The sequence below is a fragment of the Salmo salar genome, chromosome ssa19, assembly GCF_905237065.1.
Source record: "Salmo salar chromosome ssa19, Ssal_v3.1, whole genome shotgun sequence".
NCBI lineage: Eukaryota > Metazoa > Chordata > Actinopteri > Salmoniformes > Salmonidae > Salmo > Salmo salar.
In genome coordinates, this window is record NC_059460.1 from 73447718 (window position 1) to 73470074 (window position 22357).

Sequence of the window (22357 nt, forward strand, 5' to 3'; positions counted from 1 at the left end):
TCAGAATTGGCTGCCTTATAGATACACTGCCAATCACCTTGAATGATCATGGTTAAAAGGCATGCAGCTGATGTCAAAGTCACCTCAAAAGTTGCATGTTCGAGTCATGTCTGGGAGATTTTTTTGCATTTTAGCTAACCCTAACCCCATTTCCTAACCTTAACCTAATTCGCCTAACTTGCTACATTAATTACCCTAACCTGCTACGTTAATTATCCCAACTTACTATGTTAATTATAATAACCTGCTATGTTAATTCTCCTAACCTGCTACGTTAATTATCCTAACCTGCTATGTTAATTCTTCTAACCTGCTACGTTAATTCTCCTAACCTGCTATGTTAATTCTTCTAACCTGCTACGTTAATTCTCCTAACCTGCTACGTTAATTCTCCTAACCTGCTATGTTAATTCTCCTAACCTGCTACTTTTTTCTTCTAACCTGCTATGTTAATTCTCCTAACCTGCTACTTTTTTCTTCTAACCTGCTACGTTAATTCTCCTAACCTGTTATGTTAATTCTCCTAACCTGCTTCGTTAATTCTCCTAACCTGCTATGTTAATTCTTCTAACCTGCTACGTTAATTCTTCTAACCTGCTATGAAGTTCTGACATTATCTGCATCCCATCTAGTCAAAACCAATTTGAATGTCCCTCTCAGCATGAGGATACAATTATTCATGTTTATATCCTCCGTCATGTTTGATATTCAATAATAACCCATACTCTCCTTCATAATCAACATTCACAAGGTGTTGATCTTGGCTGAAAAGGCATCACCTTGATTCTAGCTTGCTGAAGCACCAGTAACCATACTATTTCAAAACATCCCACTCAGAGGCCGGATGGCTCAAACCCTAGATTTAATTTTGTCAGCACAAACTATCAATCAATGTAATACATGTTACATGATGCCACACAGGCTCAATATTATTTTATTAGGAATTATGAATTTGCTTACTTTGATTTTAACTGGGTCCCCTTGCCCACATTCAACTGACAGACTTCAAGACCACGACAGCACAGCAGCCATTATTTTTATTTATATTTATTTCACCTTTATTTAACCAGGTAGGCTAGTTGAGAACAAGTTCTCATTTACAACTGCGACCTGGCCAAGATAAAGCATAGCAATTCAACATATACAACAACACAGAGTTACACATGGAATAAACAAAACATACAGTCAATAATACAGTAGAACAAAAGAAAACAAAAAGTCTATATACAGTGAGTGTGGGGAATCATAAGTCCATTTCACAGCATCGCTCCCTAGTGGCGGTCCACGCTGGCGCTCAGTAGCAGCTCTGTGGTTGTCTGAGCCGGGAATCTGAAAGCAGGCAATAAATAGGCCATGGTGGCGAAGTAATTACAATATAGCAATTAAACACTGGAATAGTAGATGTGCAGAAGATGAATGTGCAAGTAGAGATACTGGGGTGCAAAGGAGCAAGAGAAATGAATAAATACAGTATGGGGATGAGGTAGGTAGATAGATTATGTACAGGTGCAGTGATCTGTGAGCTGCTCTGACAGCTGGTGCTTAAAGCTAGTGAGGGAGATATGAGTCTCCAGCTTCAGAGATTTTTGCAGTTCGTTCCAGTCATTGGCAGCAGAGAACTGGAAGGAAAGACGACCAAAGGAGGAATTGACTTTTGGGGTGACCAGTGAGATATACCTGCTGGAGCGCGTGCTACGGGTGGGTGCTGCTATGGTGACCAGTGAGCTGAGATAAGGCGGGGCTTTACCTAGCAGAGACTTGTAGATAACCTGTAGCCAGTGGGTTTGGCGACGAGTATGAAGCGAGGGCCAACCAACGAGAGCGTACAGGTCGCAATGGTGGGTAGTGTATGGGGCTTTGGTGACAAAACGGATGGCACTGTGATAGACTGCATCCAGTTTGTTGAGTAGAGTGTTGGAGGCTATTTTATAGATGACATCACCGAAGTCGAGGATCGGTAGGATGGTCAGTTTTACAAGGGTATGTTTGGCAGCATGAGTGAAGGATGCTTTGTTGCGATATAGGAAGCCGATTGTAGATTTAATTTTGGATTGGAGATGCTTAATGTGAGTCTGGAAGGAGAGTTTACAGTCTAACCAGACACCCAGGTATTTGTAGTTGTCCACGTATTCTAAGTCAGAGCCGTCCAGAGTAGTGATGCTGGACGGGCGAGCAGGTGCAGGCAGTGATCGATTGAATAGCATGCATTTGGTTTTACTTGTGTTTAAGAGCAGTTGGAGGCCACGGAAGGTGAGTTGTATGGCATTGAAGCTCGTCTGGAGGTTAGTTAACACAGTGTCCAAAGGGGGGCCAGAAGTATACAGAATGGTGTCGTCTGCGTAGAGGTGGATCAGAGAATCACCAGCAGCAAGAGCAACATCATTGATGTATACAGAGAAGAGAGTCGGCCCGAGAATTGAACCCTGTGGCACACCCATAGAGACTGCCAGAGGTCCGGACAACAGGCCCTCCGATTTGACACACTGAACTCTATCAGAGAAGTAGTTGGTAAACCAGGCGAGGCAATCATTTGAGAAACCAAGGCTGTCGAGTCTGCCAATAAGAATGTGGTGATTGACAGAGTCGAAAGCCTTGGCCAGGTCGATGAATATGGCTGCACAGTAATGTGTCTTATCGATGGCGGTTATGATGTCGTTTAGGACCTTGAGCGTGGCTGAGGTGCACCCTTGACCAGCTCTGAAACTAGATTGCATAGCGGAGAAGGTACGGTGTGATTGGAAATGGTCGGTAATCTGTTTGTTAACTTGGCTTTCGAAAACCTTAGAAAGACAGGGTAGAATAGATATAGGTCTGTAGCAGTTTGGGTCTAGAGTGTCACCCCCTTTGAAGAGGGGATGACCGCGGCAGCTTTCCAATCTTTGGGAATCTCAGACGATACGAAAGAGAGGTTAACTTTGGCCCAGAAAACCAAATGGATGCCAAGCAGCACAAACGAAAGACAGTTCCTCTTAATTGATTTGTTTATTGTTGTTGATTTTTTCTTTGTGTTCTTCAGCAGTTAGCAAAAGACTTGATGCCTGGGGAGGGCTTATGGCTCTGAATGATACCATTTAGTAGTCCAAGCCTGGGGTGAAGAAGCAGTGTTCAACAACATATCCCTAATTAGAAGACATGAGACCAATGATTCTTAGTTCGTTATTTCACTATGTGTTTAGGTGTTAAACAGATGTGTATGTGTGTGTGTGTGTGTGTGTGTGTGTGTGTGTGTGTGTGTGTGTGTGTGTGTGTGTGTGTGTGTGTGTGTGTGTGTGTGTGTGTGTGTGTGTGTGTTGTATTTAAGCTTTGAGAAATGTGGAAATATACTGTAAGGTAAAACATAATGGAAGTTGCCATTTAACCTAACTCCATGAAATCCAGAGTGAATGGTCTTAACTAGTCTCGTATGCGGCATGCATTTGTCGATCCATTCCATCTCCATAATTATTGTCCGGTTGAAAAAAAATTGCTAAGTTACCATGGTGTTAGAGGTTTATGAATAAAACCTCACTGCAGTCATGTTGTATAATCAAATATTAGAGTAAAAGAGGATACATAGGGGATAGAATCTGTATTTTCTACTTGCCACTGCCTAAGCTAGGCTATGTTGCGGGTGTGAGTCAGTGGTAGCCGCGGGTTGCTTCAGCAGGAGACCTCCAGCTGGAGTCATTTGTAAATGTATTGTCCAAGTCTCTCAATGTTAAACCACTGCAGAAAGTGAGAAAATGAAGGGCTAATTCAGACCAATTATATAGATTGGTGCAAAATCAATTATTATTATTTTGTTATTTTGAATTCTCAAGTTTCAAAGGGCTTGGGTTGAATAGGGAGAGGGGGCTCCATTAGGATTGCATAATATGACAGGGAAGAGAATGGTACACTCCCTTTCAAGGTATATACAATTGAGCTTGAAAGAGAAAGGCCTTGCATTAGCAATTCAAAATGAATCCCATATTGTCTCAAAATAAGACCTCCTTGAATTAATTAGAAATGATTTGGGATGACAAAAGGTAACATTTGAATGAACCTTTAGCTTGATCTAGGCTGTATAATTGCAACAAAAGCACAGTGTGTTATTGTGGTATACCATATGAGTGAAGAGGGATATCGTCTAACTGTATCCATGTGTCATCCATCAGAACGACTCCAGTCTATTATATGGATGTGGATATATACTGGATGCATTTTGGGGAAGGTTATTCATAGATTATTTTTTAAATCAAACATAATTGTCATATACGTATACAGTGATGGCTTAGTGTACTGATGGTGGGTAGGGAAACATAGTGCAGACTATATTTATACGAGTCCTATCACCAATCAAAACACTTCACGGCAGAGAAGAAGCACACTTTCATTGACACAAATGCACACAGAACTAAGGACACAAGAGGAGGATATAAGTGAGGTCTGAGCACTCAGTGAATCAGTGAAGCACTGTCCTATGAGACAGTGGAGCCTCTTTCAACCCATGAAGCTCATTTCCTCCTGCACCTGGACCAGTCTGGACTTCCTCCATCCCCTCCTTGACCCTCAGAGTGCATCCCACTGATCAATGAGAAAAAGAAATCTAAAGAAAAGAGCTGAGCAGAATCAATAGATAAAGTAACACTATGATAGGCGGATGTAAGTGAATATATGGGTGTCTTATTTGTCCCCTCAAGGAAGTTGATGCCTGGTGATTAAATGTAATTTGTAACTCCTTTGACAAAAAAGAAATGGATGCATTAGGATGTGCTTTAAGTGTGTTTGATACCTTAATGTTTAATAATCAACTCATAAAATGTTTTGCAAAGTACACAATTCATAACTCTTTTAGAACTCCCACAATTACCCTAATAATTTCATGCAGCGTAAGGCAAAATGCAATTCATTATGTTATGCACTTCTGCCAGCTAGTAGAATAGTCTTATGTTTTGTATTTTTATATTGTTATTTTATTTATTTTAACAATATATACCAATAATAACCAATTATAATATATTACACAATGTGATAATTCTGAGAATAAGGACTTTTGTAGCAACAGAAATAAAACCATTTTTAAAAAAACGTATTTGCAACCATAATAACTAATCACAAAAGAATATGTATGTTGCCACTGTACTCTCTTTAATAAAACTAGCAGATATTAAATCAAAACAGAGAGAATGCATGGCCACGCGAACAGAATCCCATCCACTCTACTTAAAAACTCCAGATCCATGTTTTGAGAGTTCTTGGCTGATGACTGAGAAGTCTCTTTACCTGGATAGTGCTCCAATGTATCACTCCGCAGGGTCAGTGAGACTTTTTTTCATAACATGTATTACGCGATCTGACCCAAAACGCTGCAATTTACATATATTTGTATTTGTGCCTTTGCATAAGCTCATTTTTTATAAATGGTTTATTCCTCCTGGACCATTATTTTATCTAATACGTGTAATTTAACATTTAATTGGACCTATTTCCGCGCCTAACGTTGACAGGCAGTGCTTAGGTCTCTCCTAAACATGGCCACCATGATGGAGTAAATGCTTCAACTTTAAATTTCACATTTTCAGAAGAAAACTTAATTTTCTGTATTCTAACAGGAATGTTCCAACGGAAGAAATGATGTCAAACATAATCCATATGAAATATTTGAAGAAAGTTTCTTGTTGGATTTAATACTGGTTTAAGTTGGCTGGAAGCTGGAAAGGAAAAAAAAAGAATTGCATCAATTCCGTAAGCGTTTTCTTTTCTCTCGATAGTTTTAAAGCTTTAACAAACCTTTTGTGGGAATTTACAAGTTGTGGATGTATCAGTATTGCAATCATTTTACTGTGAAGAATTCAAGAAGCGATTGGGATGTATAATATCATTTTGATGCGTTTTCCAGTGGAAAGTGAATCTTGGTGGTCGAAAGGAGAGTAGAAACGTTAATGTTAACTGGTTGTCGTACTTTTATAAGCCAAGAACCGAAGAATACATAAAGGAATATATCAGTTCATGTATGGTTTTGAGGCGCCGAAATTGCACCGGTCGTTTCCCCATATTTTTGAATTGGTGGAAGATCGAGTCAACGATCCCCCCCTTCCCCACCCCACTTATAATAAAGGAAAGTATTACATTTCTCATATGGCTTTAAAAGTCATGAAGGAAATCCATCTACACTTCTAGGGTTTAAAAGGTAAGTTGTAATGTATATCTCGACATTTTACTCATAGTTTTGTTTCTTGCGCAGCGAGAACCAGCCACCTTCAAGATTTCCGTGTGGCCACTCATGTCACGGTAGTGTAGAGCGCTCGGTTTCTGTTATTATGTCGATGTTAATATATGGCCTCTTACTGCTTAAATTCAACTTAATTTCACTTTTAATATGAGACTTTAACGCTATGGTTAGGCTACTCACGCAAGAAGAAGCAATCAATATCAGTGTTTGGCAGGGTTATGACTATCAACTAATGATGCGGTCAAAAACTTATTTTGTGTGCGTGTGTTTACAGAGCTTTGAACAACATACGTTCAACCCCAATGCCCACTCTTGCACTGTACAAATGGTTTTTGACATAAGCAGATCACAGAGCCTGGACGTTTTAAACCAGAGGTCTCAAACGCTAGTCCAGTATATTCGGTGTACAGGCATTCATTCACCCTTTCAGTAACACATCTGACTTTACAAATTATGGCCCAGACTGAAGATGCATGTTAGGATGACTATTTGAATCAGGTCAGGCTGGAATAAATCCCTGATCACCCAGTAACGTTAGATCTCCAGGACCTAAATTGGAGAACCACACATTTTGTATGGCTATTGGTATGACATGAGGTGAGCTCAGTGTTTTTGTTATAACCATGAATTACAGTATCTTTCCTCAATAACTATGCACAACTCTTGGTGTGACTTTAAAGCCAACACTGCTTGCAGGTCCTTCCATTGACAACCAAGGAATCCAGTTGCTGTTATATGTCTAATTTAATTTTGAAGGATATTTGTCGCTGGACCACAGCGTTATGTGAGACGCTAAAGAGCCAAGGACAGGAAAATGTTACGAGAAGCTATGTGCATCATGTTGTTCAGTGAATGAAGATTGAGACTGAATGCTGTAGGCGGGTATGAGTGGAGGGAAGTGCAGAAAGAGAGGCCGATGACCGTGTCAGAAGTGGAGGACGTTGTCAAGGAAAACATGGCAGGAATCTTTGATTTATTGGAGAAGTGGTAGTTGAGAACATCAGTCGTCACTTTGAATCTTCAGAACAGTGTTGTCAGTGTTCCAGGTGCGATGCCGTTGTCATTCAAATGTTAGATGTCTGGTTTGGACATGTTAACGTCATGTGTGAATGTAGACAGAGTTTATGGCTACTGTTTCAGGAATGCTGAGAAATGTTTTATTGGATTTAGATTAAGCCTAGACCTGGACTAAAAAGTTGTTTCAATTGAGACTAGGCTTAATCTGTATTTGGGAAACTGACCCTGACGCTTTCATAAATCTTGTGAAAGAATGAGTGGATCCTTGAATATAGGACATAGAATGGCTCAATTCATCTCCATCAGTCTGAAACATGTCATGGTCCTGTAGTGCTTACAAAGAACCTAGCGAAGATGAGTGTTGCCAAAAAAGTCAATCCTCCCTCAAAGGATGGGTCTCACCACCCCACTTGTAATACGTTTAATATTTGTTTTGGAGACCTTGCACATTAAAGCACAGCCATTGGGCTACATAGTTGAAGTGTTGGTTTTTAGCAACAACTCAATGATGTCTGCAGAAAGAATGGGGTGCAAGCTATGACACGACACATTGACTTTGGGGGAAAAAATTGATTTATTTTATTGAACTACAGTAAGTGAAGTGGATTTACACCCGGAAACAGAATTTCATCATGGGTCCCTGTTCTCTACTACAGAGAAATGCATAATTAGGGATATGAATGTCATTCTCTTCATGGTGATGTATCCTAAATAGGTATAAATATGCAATATCCTCCTTTGCATATTTGGGTATTATTCTACACACTGGCTAATATTTTATTGAGCTCTGCCCCCAAAACCAGACCAAATTTGGTTGGTCCGTCCTGGACCAAATCTGAACCATAGACGTCTATGTTTAACAAGTTTTGACCTCAAAGTACAGCACAGTAGAGCTCAGTGGAGTACAACACAGAACAGTAGTTCAGTACATTAGTGTACTCAACTCTATTGTGCTCTACTGTACTCTACTTTTCTTTAATGTGCTTAACCTACAGTTGAAGTCGGAAGTTTACATACAGCTTAGCCAAATACATTTAAACTCAGTTTTTCACAATTCCTGACATTTAATCCTAGTAAAAATTCCCTGTCTTATGTCAGTTAGGATCACCACTTTATTTTAAGAATGTGAAATGTCAGAATAATAGTAGAGTGATTTATTTCAGCTTTTATTTCTTTCATCACATTCCCAGTTGGTCAGAAGTTTACATACACTCAATTAGTATTTATTAGCATTGCCTTTTAAATTGTTTAACTTGGGTCAAATGTTTTGGGTAGCCTTCCACAAGGTTCCCACAATAAGTTGGGTGACTTTTGGCCCATTCCTCCTGACAGAGCTGGTGTAACTGAGTCAGGTTTGTGGGCCTCCTTGCTCGCACACGCTTTTTCAGTTCTGCCCAAAATGTTTCAATGGGATTGAGGTCAGGGCTTTGTGATGGCCACTCCAATACCTTGACTTTGTTGTTTTTAAGCCATTTTTCCACAACTTTGGAGGTATGCTTGGGGTCATTGTTCATTTGGAAGACCCATTTGCGACCAAGCTTTAACTTCCTGACTGCTCTCTTGAGATGTTGCTTCAATATATCCACATAATTTTCCTCCCTCATGATGCCATCTATTTTGTGAAGTGCACCAGGCCCTCCCCACAACATGATGCTGCAGGTTGGGATGGTGTTCTTTGGCTTGCAAGCATCCCCCTTTTTCCTCCAAACATAACGATGGTCATTATGGCCAAACAGTTTTTTGTTTCCTCAGACCAGAGGACATTTCTCCAAAAAGTACGATCTTTGTCCCCATGTGCAGTTGCAAACCGTAGTCTGGCTTTTTTATGACGGTTTTGGAGCAGTGGCTTCTTCCTTGCTGAGCGGCCTTTCAGGTTATGTCGATATAGGACTCGTTTTATTGTGGATGTACCTGTTTCCTCCAGCATCTTCACAAGGTCCTTTGCTGTTGTTCTGGGATGGATTTGCACTTTTTTTTTCGCACCAACGTACGTTCATCTCTAGGAGACGGAACACGTCTCTTTCCTGAGCGGTATGACGGCTGCATTGTCCCATGGTGTTTATACTTGCGTACTATTGTTTGTACAGATAAATGTGGTACCTTCAGGCGTTTGGAAATTGCTCCCAAGGATGAACCAGACTTGTGGAGGTCTACAACTTTTTTTTTTCTGAGGTCTTGGCCGATTTTTCTTTTGATTTTTCCATGATGTCAAGCAAAGAGGCAATGAGTTTGAAGGTAGGCATTGAAAAAAATCCACAGGTACACCTCCAATTGACTCAAATTATGTCAACTAGCCTATCAGAAGCTTTTAAGCCATGAATTGTCCAAGCTGTTAAAAGGCATAGTCAACTTAGTGTATGTAAACATCTGACCCACTGGAATTGTGATACAGTGAATTATAAGTGAAATAATCTGTCTCTAAACAATTGTTGGAAAAATTACTTGTCATGCACAAAGTAGATGTCCTAACTGACTTGCCAAACCTATAGTTTGTTAACAAGAAATTTGTGGAGTGGTTGAAAAACTATTTTTTTAACCTCTCTAGGGAAGGTGGGACGAAATCGTCCCAGCCTATTCAACAGCCAGTGAGAAATCAGAGCGCCAAATTTAAAACCACAAAATGTCATAATTCAAAGTTCTCAAACATAGGACTATGTTACACCATTTTAAAGATACACTTCTCCTGAATCGAACCACGTTGTCCGATTTCCAAAAGGCTTTACAGCGAAAGCAAAACATTAGATTATGTTAGGAGAGTACATCGACACAATAACCACACAGTCATTTTCTAAGCAACTAGCATGCATCACAAATACCCAAAACACAGCTAAATGAAGCACTAACCTTTGACGATCTTCATCAGATGACACTCCTAGGACATTGTGTTATACAATACATGCATTTTTTTGTTCGATAAAGTTCATATTTATATCTAAAAACAGCATTTTACATCGGCGCGTGACGTTCAGAAAATATTTTCCCTCAAATACTGCCGGTGAATCAGCGCCACAATTTACAAAAATACTTGTCATAAACGTTAATACAAAATTAAACTGTCATTCAAAGAATTATAGATGAACATCTCCTTTAAGCAAACGCTATGAAAGATTTCAAAAAAGCTCCACGAGGAAAGCACTCTTTGCAATAATCTGAGTACTGTGCTCAGAAAAATACACTAGGCTATACAAATAGCCGCCATCTTGGAGTCATCTAAAATCATAATTTGCATTAGAAATATTCCCTTACCTTTGATCTTCATCAGAAGGCACTTCCAGGAATCCCAGGTCCACAACAAATGTTGTTTTGTTCGATAAAGTCCGTAATTTATGTCCAAATAACTCCTTGTTGTTCGCGCGTTCAGTAAGCTACTCCAAATGTAGAAAGCGCGCGGACGATGTCGCTCCAAAATGTTTAAAAAAAAGTTGTATTTACGTTCGTTCAAACGTTGTAAAACATCAATCTTTAGGGCCTTCAGAACGTGAAGATTCAGTAATATTTCAACCGGATGGTTCCTGTGTCTTGAAAAAGGTTTTGGAATGGGAGGGATCCATCCTCATGAACGCGCTCCAAGAAGTGATGTCATTCTCTGGGTGACAAACTTCCCAGGCTTCTCATTCGGTCTCTGTTCATCGTAGACGCTTCAAACAACTTTCTAAAGACTGTTGACATCTAGTGGAAGGAAGTGCAAAATGAACCCTAACTCACCGTGTGTTCGATTGGCAATGACTTGAAAGGACTACAAGCACCAGAATTCTCACTTCCTGCTTAGATTTTTCTCTGGATTTTGCCTACCATATGAGTTCTGTTATACTCACAGACATCACTCAGACAGTTTTAGAAACTTCAGAGTGTTTTCTATCCAAATCTACTAATAATATGCATGTTCCTGGGCTCGATTAGTAGGCCGTTTTTAATTTGGGTTTTCATCCGGCCGTGAAAATACTGCCCCCTACCTTAGAGAAGTTAATGACTCCAACCTAAATGTATGTAAACGTCCGACTTCAACTGTACGTGTTTCTTTGAGTGTACTTGTCTGAAGACCAAATGCATTTCTATATTGTATCATTTTGCATACTGCATGGCCTACAATGGTCTACAGAAACAAATACACATTTTCTATATATTTGTTCCTATTTCATAAATTAGTTTGATATTTCCCCTACACTATGGCAGTTCTGAAGATGTTTATTACCACCTAAGAATTATCTTTGACATTTGTAGAGTGGTTGAAAAACAGGTTTAATGACTCAAACCTAAATGTACGTAAACTTCCGACTTCAACTGTATATATGTGCTCTACTGTGTACTGTGCTGTCCAATCGTGTAAACCCAACTGGTTTGCAGTGGTGGAGGGGTATGCGTTTGTATACCCACTTATTTTTCATTGGGCATTATGTATACTCACTTAATCCCCACAATGCTTATCAAAGTAGTCTAGTGGAGGTATATGCCATATCAATAAATGAGGCTGATGGAACAGATCAGAATGTTTATTTAAAAATAATAATAATAAAAAAAAAAAAAAAATAGATCTATCTCTCTCTCTATCTCTCTCTATCTCTCTCTATCTCTCTCTATCTCTCTCTATCTCTCTCTATCTCTCTCTATCTCTCTCTATCTCTCTCTATCTCTCTCTATCTCTCTCTCTCTCTCTCTATCTCTATATATATATATATATATATATATATCATATATATATATATCACATGTCTGTGGAACTTGTTCGGTTTATGTCTCAGTTGTTGAATCTTATGTTCATACAAATATTTATACATGTTAAGTTCACTGAAAATAAACGCAGTTGACAGTGAGGACATGTCTTTTAACGCTTATATATATATATATATCTCTATATCCAATGTCTCATACATTGGATTCCTAAAATCAAGAGGAAGTATCTGCAAAACAAGTTGAAGCCACATAATCCAAAATAAAGGCAACATCAAATATATTATTTTGGATTATGTGGCTTCAACTTGTTTTGTAGATACTTCCTCTTGATTTTAGGAATCCAATGTATGAGACATTGGATCTCCCCATTTCAAGCACAACATCTTCATCCTTGTGACACCAATGTGGGTCAAATGGGAAATACATTTTTTTCGCCCCCGCCTACCATAGTCCTTGTTAGCTAGCGGTAGACATTGTCCTTTTCTCCCACCTGCCCTCACCGTCGTTAACAGAACTGCGGGAAAACATTGCCAGAAAGACGGGGGAAAAGGACACTGTCTACTGGTCGCCCCCGCCTCCCGCTAGCACAGCAGGCGGGAGGCTGGTTGAGACACAGTGTGCTAGCTAGTTAGCAACACCATGTGTTAGCTTGCTACCTAGGACACTGTCGCCCCCACCTGCTGTTTACAGGAGAGAACCGTGCCCGACAGGCGGAGGCAAAGGACACTGTCTACCGGTTGTCCACGCCTTACAGTGTTGATAACGATCAAGCTAGCTAGCACACAGTGTTGTCCTAGCGTCATGTCTGTTGTGCTAGCTAGCTTGATAGTTATCGACACTGTGTGCTAGCTAGCTTGCTAGTTAGCATAACTTATTTGGTTGAAATGTTATACATCAAGGGTGGTCAACCATCTTCCAGTATAGTTTATGGGTGTGCAGGCTTTTATTCCAGTCCCCCTCTCACATACCACATTTTAGAAAATAGCTGCTCAATCGGAACTCGATAAACTGGCTCTGATGTATTTTGAGCAGGGCTTGATCAAATGCCTATACACCCAGAACTTGTTTTTATATAGTTGCCTAACAGGTATTCTACTTTGGGGAGGTGGTTAAGAGCCTTGCACAATGACAGGAGATGGGATCAAAGAGCAGCCTCCTCGAGTCAATATTACATTATTCATACTTGTTTTTTTTTTGGTTTTTTTTTATACGTACATAGCAGGGTTTCAGTTAGCTGGTAATAGGTAGCTTTTGGCAGATTTTTTTTTTTAGAGAAACCGCCAAAATAAAATTGGCGCTGGACAAACAAGAAGAGAAAATTCCAATGCAAAATAATGCTTTTTAGCCTATTGTTTGAAATACATTTGACTGGTCATGCTTATCAGTCTACAGGTTAATTTGCATAATTTAGTGGCATTAAATTGGCACTTGTGTACAGTATATTCGTTATGCATCTTATTTATCACACGGGTACAGCATACAGAAACAGAGCCTTTGGAAAATCTGTCAAAGCTCTAGAGCTGCTGTTTATAGCATCTCAAACAGCAAATGCATTGGCAACGGAATCCAGGCTTCATCAGTGCGTCACACATCACTTTGCAATGAACTGGAGGCAGTATGCATTTTGAAAACCTATACTTAATTGTTTGAAAGGTGAATGGTTTACAGTATATTATGAGGCATGTCTTACCAAAATCAGACCATATCTGTGGAGCCAATTATTTTCTATTTGTTACTCATCATGTTGGTTGAGAAAGTAAATGTGGACAGTTATTCTAACATCAGAATTAGGTAAGAAGGACCGCACATTGTTGCATCCTCGACTTGCATGTTCTGTTTATGATTTACCATAATCTAAATGGGATATCTGTCATCCTGAGCACCGTGGGTGCACACCCTAATCAGGTTACGCACACTAACAGTAACCCAGGTACATAGAGATGCCGCCAATTGTTGGTAATGGACATTTGGTTAAAAGTCATGAAATTCAATATTTCTAAATGTGTATGAACCTTAATTATTTCTTCACATTTTAGTTGCAGCAATGTGCACATGGGGGTAGGCCTATGGGCGATTGTGGGAAAACACTGTTTTAAAATGCACACTGTACATGCGAGCAGTTTCATGGACAGAGATGGAAATATCCTTAGAAAGAGGTGAGATCTAAAGATGCAACAACTATAATGGGTTGCTAATATGGCTAGGATAATGCTTTTGGCTGCTAGACAATGAAAGCAAGTTGAAAGAAAACCAATAGAACCGGAGAACACATAAGGAAGTCTTTATAAAATAATTGCCTCCGTGTTTCTGTGGTGGGATTTTGGCTATAGGCTACTTTGAAGCAAAGTAAGCTATGCCTCATATGAAGTAAAACTTCCAGGTTTCAAACAATTAAGGAACAGAAAACATAATGATGCTATGCTAATGATAGGCCTAACAGTCTTCGTCTTCTGGAAAGGCTTTCCCAAAAACCTTCTTTATTAAATGTTAACTAGCTACAAAGTCAACTATGGCTACCTGGCAGAATGATATCATTATTTGCATCAAGCCAGTGGCCATTTGTTTTGCAAACTCCATCTCATGTGCACTATTGAAACACTGCTAACCAAAAAACAATGGTAGGTGCCTGTGCACTTGAATTAAAGGGTAACTACACCAAAAAATCTAAGTGTGTTAGTTTTCCCAGACCTCAAGTGTTCTGCTGATGTGGTTTATGCATTATGAACTTAGAACATCCAATGTTGTTTTTCTATTCAAAAGTGACTTTGACAGCATAAATCTGAATAATCGGAATAAAAAGGGAAAAATCTGCCAAAAATGTCTGACTCAGTTGTCAGCCTCATTTATCTGTTTCAATAGTTGGCCTGACTGAAAGTCCAATATGGGATTTATAATGTTAGGTCATTCAGAGTGTATGTCACTGTTTCTTATAATTTTCACATGGTGCCTTTCCTTCTCCGAGCTGGTCGTTCTGGATTTTCTTGGGGGCAATTTAGAATATACCCACTTCTCTAGATACCACTGCTGGTTTGGGACTGATTTCCCATTGTAGCCAATTCAATTGCAGAAATTCAGTTACCAATTTTTATTTTTTTATTTTTTTTACTAAATTGATATCAGTAATAACACTAATTGATTGGTCTACCTTGTTACTTCTGTGAGCATTCATTATTCTCCTTTCATGAGGTAGAGAACTTAGAAAATATCTTAAAGATATGTGGGTTTTTGGCAACTGAATGTCAAGACACAAGACAATGTTTCTTAAACTTACAAAAGGCAGAACAGTTGTTGATAGTTGGCAGGATTCTTTACTTAATTATTGTTTTGATATATTTCTAATACTTTTAGACTTTTTGTGGTAGATGTTCTTCTTTTCCATAATTGTAACCAGAAATCAAAGCATTTGCTTATTCCTATTTTTTTTTTGTATGGATAATTGCTGTAAAATGTGAATGTGCCTTAATTTCTAAAATATATATACTCTTAGCTTTTATTTGACATCCAATTTGACATGCTTCTATGAACTTAACATGTTGTTCACGTGTCCTTTTACATGGAAATGACTCAGAATTATCTGTGAATAGGCATATTCTGAAGATAATTGCTTGGTAGCTACCCTTAACGTTGAAGTTGGCAAAGTGTCATCCTTAGGGTGTCAAATTGGTAACTTAAATGTAGGCTATGCAGTGGTTTCCAGCAAGTCTTTGAAAGACAAAATTACATTCGGAAAAGCCTTGAGTTTTAAAATGTGCACACTGGTCTTCCACTCTGAAAAGCTATCGTTTCAAGAGCAGAATGCAAGCGGTGGTGTCAGTGATGGTCGTGCTTGTTAAATTAGCTGAGAGAACTGTCAGCACCCACTTTGCTGCTTGCAGGCCCCTCCTACTAATGCTTCCTTGTGCAACCTTTTCTGCATTCAGTAAGAAGAAATGTGAAGTTTTAGGGGCCTGTTTTAAGAGTGCAACATACAGAACGTTGAGGTAGAACGGTAGGCCTATAGTGTAGAATAGGGATTCTGGTTAGTAATTCAAAATAGTTAACTTCATTACGTTTATGTTTGCATTGTTCCTAAAATTGTTTCACCTTCCTGAATACACCCCAGAATGAGTCTTAAGAAATGTGTTTCTCCATTTCAAATGTTTCCCTGTTTTTGTTCAACTAATGCAACACACATCCTGACCATCCTTCAAGACAAATTGACAAACACAACAGATTGTCTTCGATGGGATGATCTAGTTCAAGAGTGAGACATGCAACCTGGCAGACCACACACACACACATCAAATGCATATACAGTACCAGTCAAAAGTTTGGACACCTACTCATTCCAGGGTTTTTCTTTATTTTTACTATTTTCTACATTGTAGAATAATAGTGAAGACATCAAGACTATGAAATAACACATAGAATCATGTAGTAACCAAAAAAGTGTTTCACAAATCACAATATATTTGAGATTTTTCTAAATCACCTCCCTTTGCCTTGATGACAGCTTTGCACACTCTTGGGATTCTCTCAACCAGCTTCATAAGGTAGTCACCTGGAATGCATTTCAATTAACAGGTGTGCCTTGTTAAAAGTTAATTTGTGGAATTTCTTTCCTCCTTAGTGCGTTTTAGCCAATCAGTTGTGTTGTGACAAGGTAGGGATGGATGGTACACAGAAGATAACCCTATTTGGTAAAAGACCAAGTCCATATTATGGCAAGAACAGCTCAAATAACCAAAGCGAAACGACAGTCCATCATTACTTTAAGACACGAAGGTCAGTCAATCTGGAAAATTTCAAGAACTTTGCACGTTTCTTCAAGTGCAGTCGCAAAACCCATCAAGCGATATGATGAAACTGGCTCTCATGAGCACCGCCACAGGAAAGGAAGACCCAGAGTTACCAGCCTCAGAAATTGCAGCTCAAATAAATGCTTCAGAGTTCAAGTGACACATCTCAACATCATCTGTTCAGAGGAGACTGCCTGAATCAGGCCTTCATGGTCGAATTGCTGCAAAGAAACCACTACTAAAGGACACCAATAATAAGGAGATACTTGCTTTGGCCAAGAAACCCAAGCAATGGACATTAGACCAGTGGAAATCTGTCCTTTGGTCTGATGGTTCCAAATTTGAGATTTTTGGTTCCAACTGCCGTGTCTTTGTGAGACGCAGAGTAGGTGAACGGATTATCTCCGCATGTGTAGTTCCCACCGTGAAGCATGGGTGTGGGGGTGCTTCTCTGGTGACACTGTCAGTGATTTATTTAGAAGGCACACTCAACCAGCATGGCTACCACAGCATTTTGCAGTGATACGCCATCCCATCTGCTTGCGCTTAGTGGGACTATCATTTGTTTTTCAACAGGACAATGACCCAACACGCTTCCAGACTGCGTAAGGGCTATTTGACCAAGAAGGAGAGTGATGGAGTGCTGCATTAGATGATTTGGCATCCACAATCAGCTGAGCCCTACCCCAATTAAGGTGGTTTGGGATGAGTTGGACCGCAGAGTGAAGGAAAAGCAGCAAACAAGTTCTCAGCATATGTTGGAACTCTTTCAAGACTGTTGGAAAATTTATTCCAGGTGAAGTTGGTTGAGAAAATGCCAAGAGTACATCAAGGCAAAGGGTGGCTACTTTGAAGAATCTCATATGTAATATATTTTGATTTAACACTTTTGGTTACTATATAATTCAATGTCTTATTTCATAGTTTTTCCATCTTCACTATTATTCTAAAATGTAGAAAATAGTAAAAATAAACTCTTGAATTAGTAGGTGTGTCCAAACTTTCTTCTGGTACTTTACATGAAATACCTATACATCCAAGATGTTAATATTTTTGATTACTCATACAATTTCAAGGGGCTTATTGCCATGATAGGCCATTATGGTGAGTGATGATTTACGCCAAATGTTTCTTACACTACATCAAATGTTTTACTGAAACAAATACGGCTTTAGGAAATATCACTTGTTTTTCATCTAGATTTAATAACATTTTGTCCCCAAGATTGTGGAATATCCTTCTCCCTTTTTGGAATAGATTACTTTCTCTAGCACCGGCCTCTTCTGTAGGCCAAATCTACAACACTACGTCAGATAAGATCTGTGCAGACTGAGCCAAGGAGGGACTGAACAAGAGGAACATTTCTGTACTCTGATTGGCTGGGAGTCTAGCGAGGGGGAGAAAAGAAGGGAAGAGGGTGTGTTCTGAAATAGCAAACAAGCAGGGCCAGGGCACCCACATGTCACAAACAACCACATCTGTCCTTAAATGTGGGAACCCATGTTAGTACGTTCAGTGATGTCCCAAAGGTCTTGCTGTTGGGGGGGGGGGTCTGTGATGTGTCATAGATGTGTACGAACCAACTTCCGTTTCTGGTGCCATAGGCACATAGGCCTATGTTTCAAACAAACCAGCATGCTCATGTCTTAGGGTGTTTGTGGTCTGCCCAGCGACGGTGTGAGGCTGAGCAGCCACTTGGCTTTAGCAGTGCATTCAAAACCTGTTAAAACCCTCGTGTTAAATCAATATTAAAATAAGCACCGGTACATACGCACAGCGGGGCGCCCTCCTATTTCTTCTCTCTCCTCTCTTTCTCATTTTCATTCTCCACCCCAGGATGACTGTGCTGAACTAAATGGCTAAATTAATTTCAGCAGTGCTCAGTAGAGCACGTACAGTGCCTTCAGAAAGTATTTCCACCCATTGACTTTTTCCCTCTTTCTGTTGTTACAGCCTGAATTTAAAATGGATTCAATTGAGATTCTTTGTCTCTGGCCTAAACACAATATTTATTTTATTTTTTTAGTACATTTTTTATTAACAGCTGAAATGTCTTCAGTCAATAAGGATTCAACCCCTTTGTTTTGGCAAGCGTAAATAAGTTCAGGTGTAAAAATGTGCTTAATATATCACTTAAGTTGCATGGACTCGCTCTGTGTGCAATAAGTGTTTAACATGATTTTTTTTTTTTTAACGACTTCCTCATCTCTGTACCCCACACATACAATTATCTGTAAGGTCCCTCAGTCGAGCATTGAATTTCAAACACAGATTCAACCACAAAGACCAGGGAGGTTTTCCAATGCCTTGCAAAGAGGGGCACCTATTGGTAGATGGGTTAAAAGATTGAAAAGCAAAAATGTTGAATATCCCTTTGAGCATGGTGAAGTTAATAATTATGCTTTGGATGGTGTATCAATACACCCAGTCACTACAAAGATACAGGTGTCCTTCCTAACTCAGTTGCCGGAGAGGAAGGAAACCGCTCAGGGATTTCACTGAGGCTGCTGGTGACTTTAAAACAGTTTTTTTAAATTGTTTTTATTGGCTGGTTTAGGATAAAACTGTGGACGGATCAATGACACTGTAGTTACTCCACAATACTAAACTAATTGGCAATTGAAAAGAAAGAAGCCTTTACAGAATAAAAAAATATTCCAAAACATGCATCCTGCTTGCAGCAAGGCACTAAGCAAATACTAAAAAATAAATGTGCCATAGCAATTAACACTTTGTATTCAGGACATAAAGTTATGTTTTGGGGCAAATCCAATACAACACATTACTGATTATCACTGTCCACTATGCTTGAAAATATGGTGGTTCCATCATGTTATAGGTATGCTTATAATCATTGAGGCCTGGGGAGTTTTTCAGGATAAAAAGACACCTGGGAGATGAATTCCTTTCAGCAGGACAAGGCCAAATCTACACTGGAGTTGTTTACCAAGAAGACGGTGGATGCTCCTGAGTGGCAATGTTACAGTTTGGACTTTGATCTACTTGAAATTCTATGGCAAGACCTGAAAATGGTTGTCTGTGAATGATCAACAGCCAATATGGCAGAGCTTGAACAATTTTGAAAAAGAATAATGGGCAAATGTTGCACAATCCAGGTGTGGAAAGATTTAAGATTTACCCAGAAATACTTACAGCTGTAATCGTTGTCAAAGGTGCTTCTACAAAATATTAACACGGGTGTGAATACTTATGTAAATTAGTTACTTTTTCAATACATTTCCTAAAAAAAACACAACTTTGTCATAATGGGGAATAGTTTTTTTCTAAAACGCAATCACTTGGAATTCACAACAAAATATGGAATAAGTCAATGGGTATGAATACTTTCTGAAGGCACTGTAGAAGTCCCTCAACACGAGGCTTCGCACAGCTGGTCTCGGCAACGCTGCCCTCACCTCGTTGTCTTTTTTGTTGTTGTAAGGTTTTCTTTCTTTCCCTCTTTCTTGTGGAAGAGCTCTTCCAGTTGTGCCTTTCACCGAGCAGTTGTTGCAGTTGCTACTGTCAATTTTCTCAGTTCCTAATGGTGGTAGCTAATGGTGGTAGCTAATGGTGGTAGCTAATGGTGGTAGCTAAGCTAATAGTGGTAGCTAAATCTGCTGTGTTCTGTGGTTAAAGATACAGTGGCACCGTACTGGATGGCGGCCGTTTTGCAAGCTCTGACCCAACTTTGCTATTTTGTGTATCTTTTGTTTATTTTTACCTTAATTTCTCTAAATGTATCATTTCTTACAACTGACAAGAACTTTTGAACATCAGCTCGGCAGTTGCTTAACTCAATTCCGGGTTCAGATTAAGGTGACAGGAGAACCGGTCACCTCTTCCCTCCGTTCTACTGGCCACTTGATGATGATAAGATGGATGACTTCCGATCACAGATTTGCTACCAGAGAGACACTCTACAATGTTCTCTGCTTTTCTGAAACATTAGTCTCAGACAAGACCCCCCCCCATGGCAGTCCAACTCGATGGATTCGTCATTCACCGTAATGATAGGACAGTGGAGTCGGGGGAAATCGAGAGGAGGGGTGGGTTTGCTTCTGCATTAACTTGTTCAACTGTCGGCCCATTGTTCACCCGTCTTGGAATACCTCATGGCATTTAACCAACACTCATCTCCCGAGGGAGTTTTCAGCTGTTATCGTGACTTTCATCAACACGTCTCCCTCGCCACTAGGGGCAATAAAGACTACTGTTATTCTACCCACAAGCAAATCAGATCATTACTCCGTACTCCTGCTTCCTGTTTACAAGAAGTAGCTCAAACAGAAATCACCCATGACTCTCTCAGTTCAGAAATGGTCTCCAGGACCGCTTTGCTGGCGTTGGACTCCGTCGATAACATTGAGCTAACCACCGGCTTCATTAGGAAGTGCATCGACAACGTCCCCACAGTTACGGTTTGCTGCTTCCCCACTCAGTCTTGGATTAAAACTGAGGTTGGCGCTAAACTAAAGGGTAGGTCTACTGCACACAGGGCTATCGCAGACAACCCTGATGCTACGGCTGAGGACAGGAACAAGTACAAGAAGTCCCACTATGACCTCCAGAGTCGTCTAACAAGAAGGACAATATAGGAATAAGGTGGAATCATATTACACAGGCTCTGACACCTGCCACTTTTGTCAGGGGCTACAGCCCATTATGGGTTAAAAAGGAAGACCCAGACATGATCTGCCCAACCGATGCCTTTCTACCAGACAAACTCAATACATTTTAGGCACGCTTTGACAGTAACTACATTGTGCCAGGTGTGAGGGTCTCCACTAACCCAGAAGATTGGCTGATCTTGCTCTCCGAGGCCGACGTAATAAAAGTCTTCAATCAGGTCAATACACGCAGGGTTGGGGGGCCAGATGGTATTCCAGGGCGCATTCTCAGAGCATGCGCAGAACAGCTGGCAGGAATATTCATGGTCATTTTCAACTTCTCCTTGTCCCAGTCTGTAATCCCAACATGTTTTATAATGACCACCATTCCTGTTTCTATGAACTTTAATGCTTCATGCCACAATGACTACCGCCCTGTAGCACTCACATCTGTAAACATGAAGTGCTTTGAGTGGCTGGTTATGGCGCACATCAACTCCATCACCCTAGACCAACTCTAATTTGCATTCCGCCCCAACAGATCCATAGATGATGCGATCTCAATTGCACTCCACACTACCCTCATCCACCTCGATAAGAGCAATGCCTATGTGGGAATGCTTTTCATTGACTACAGCTCAGCGTTCAACACAATTGTCCCCTCCAAGCTTGTCACCAAGCTGAGGACCCTGGGACTGAACATCTCCCTCTGCAACTGGATCCTGGACTTCCTGACGGGCCGACCCCAGGTGGTGAATTTAGGCAACATCACCTCCGCCACACTGACCCTCAACACGGGCGTGTGCTTAGTACTCCCTGTTCACCCATGACTGTGTAGGCACACATGACTCCACCACCACCAAGTTTGCTGACGACACAATGGTGGTAGGCCTGATCACTGGCGACGATGAGACTACAGGGAGGAGGTCAGTGACCTGGCAGTGTGGGGCTAGAACAACAACCTCTCAACGCCAGTAAGACCAAGGAGCTGATCGTGTACGACAGGGGGAGGCTGCAGTTGAGCAGGTTGAGCGCTTCAAGTTCTTGTGTCCAAATCACTTACCTTAAAAAGGTCCATACAACCGCACAGT

General features: G+C 40.2%; 1 protein-coding gene across 18 annotated transcripts in view; it reads left to right on the forward strand.

Annotated features, from left to right (window-relative positions):
* The first annotated feature begins 5267 nt into the window (after positions 1-5267).
* Positions 5268-22357, forward strand: part of LOC106579599 (histone-lysine N-methyltransferase 2C) — a 373485-nt gene continuing 356395 nt past the window's right edge. For 15 of the 18 annotated variants that reach the window (XM_014159658.2, XM_014159662.2, XM_014159661.2 and 12 more), the window contains exon 1: positions 5269-6151. The gene's annotated coding sequence lies outside the window, so the exon portion shown is untranslated. Of the gene's footprint in view, positions 6152-22357 lie in introns of all 18 variants that reach the window. The other 3 variants (XM_045702710.1, XM_014159676.2, XM_045702708.1) reach the window with 2 other exon arrangements.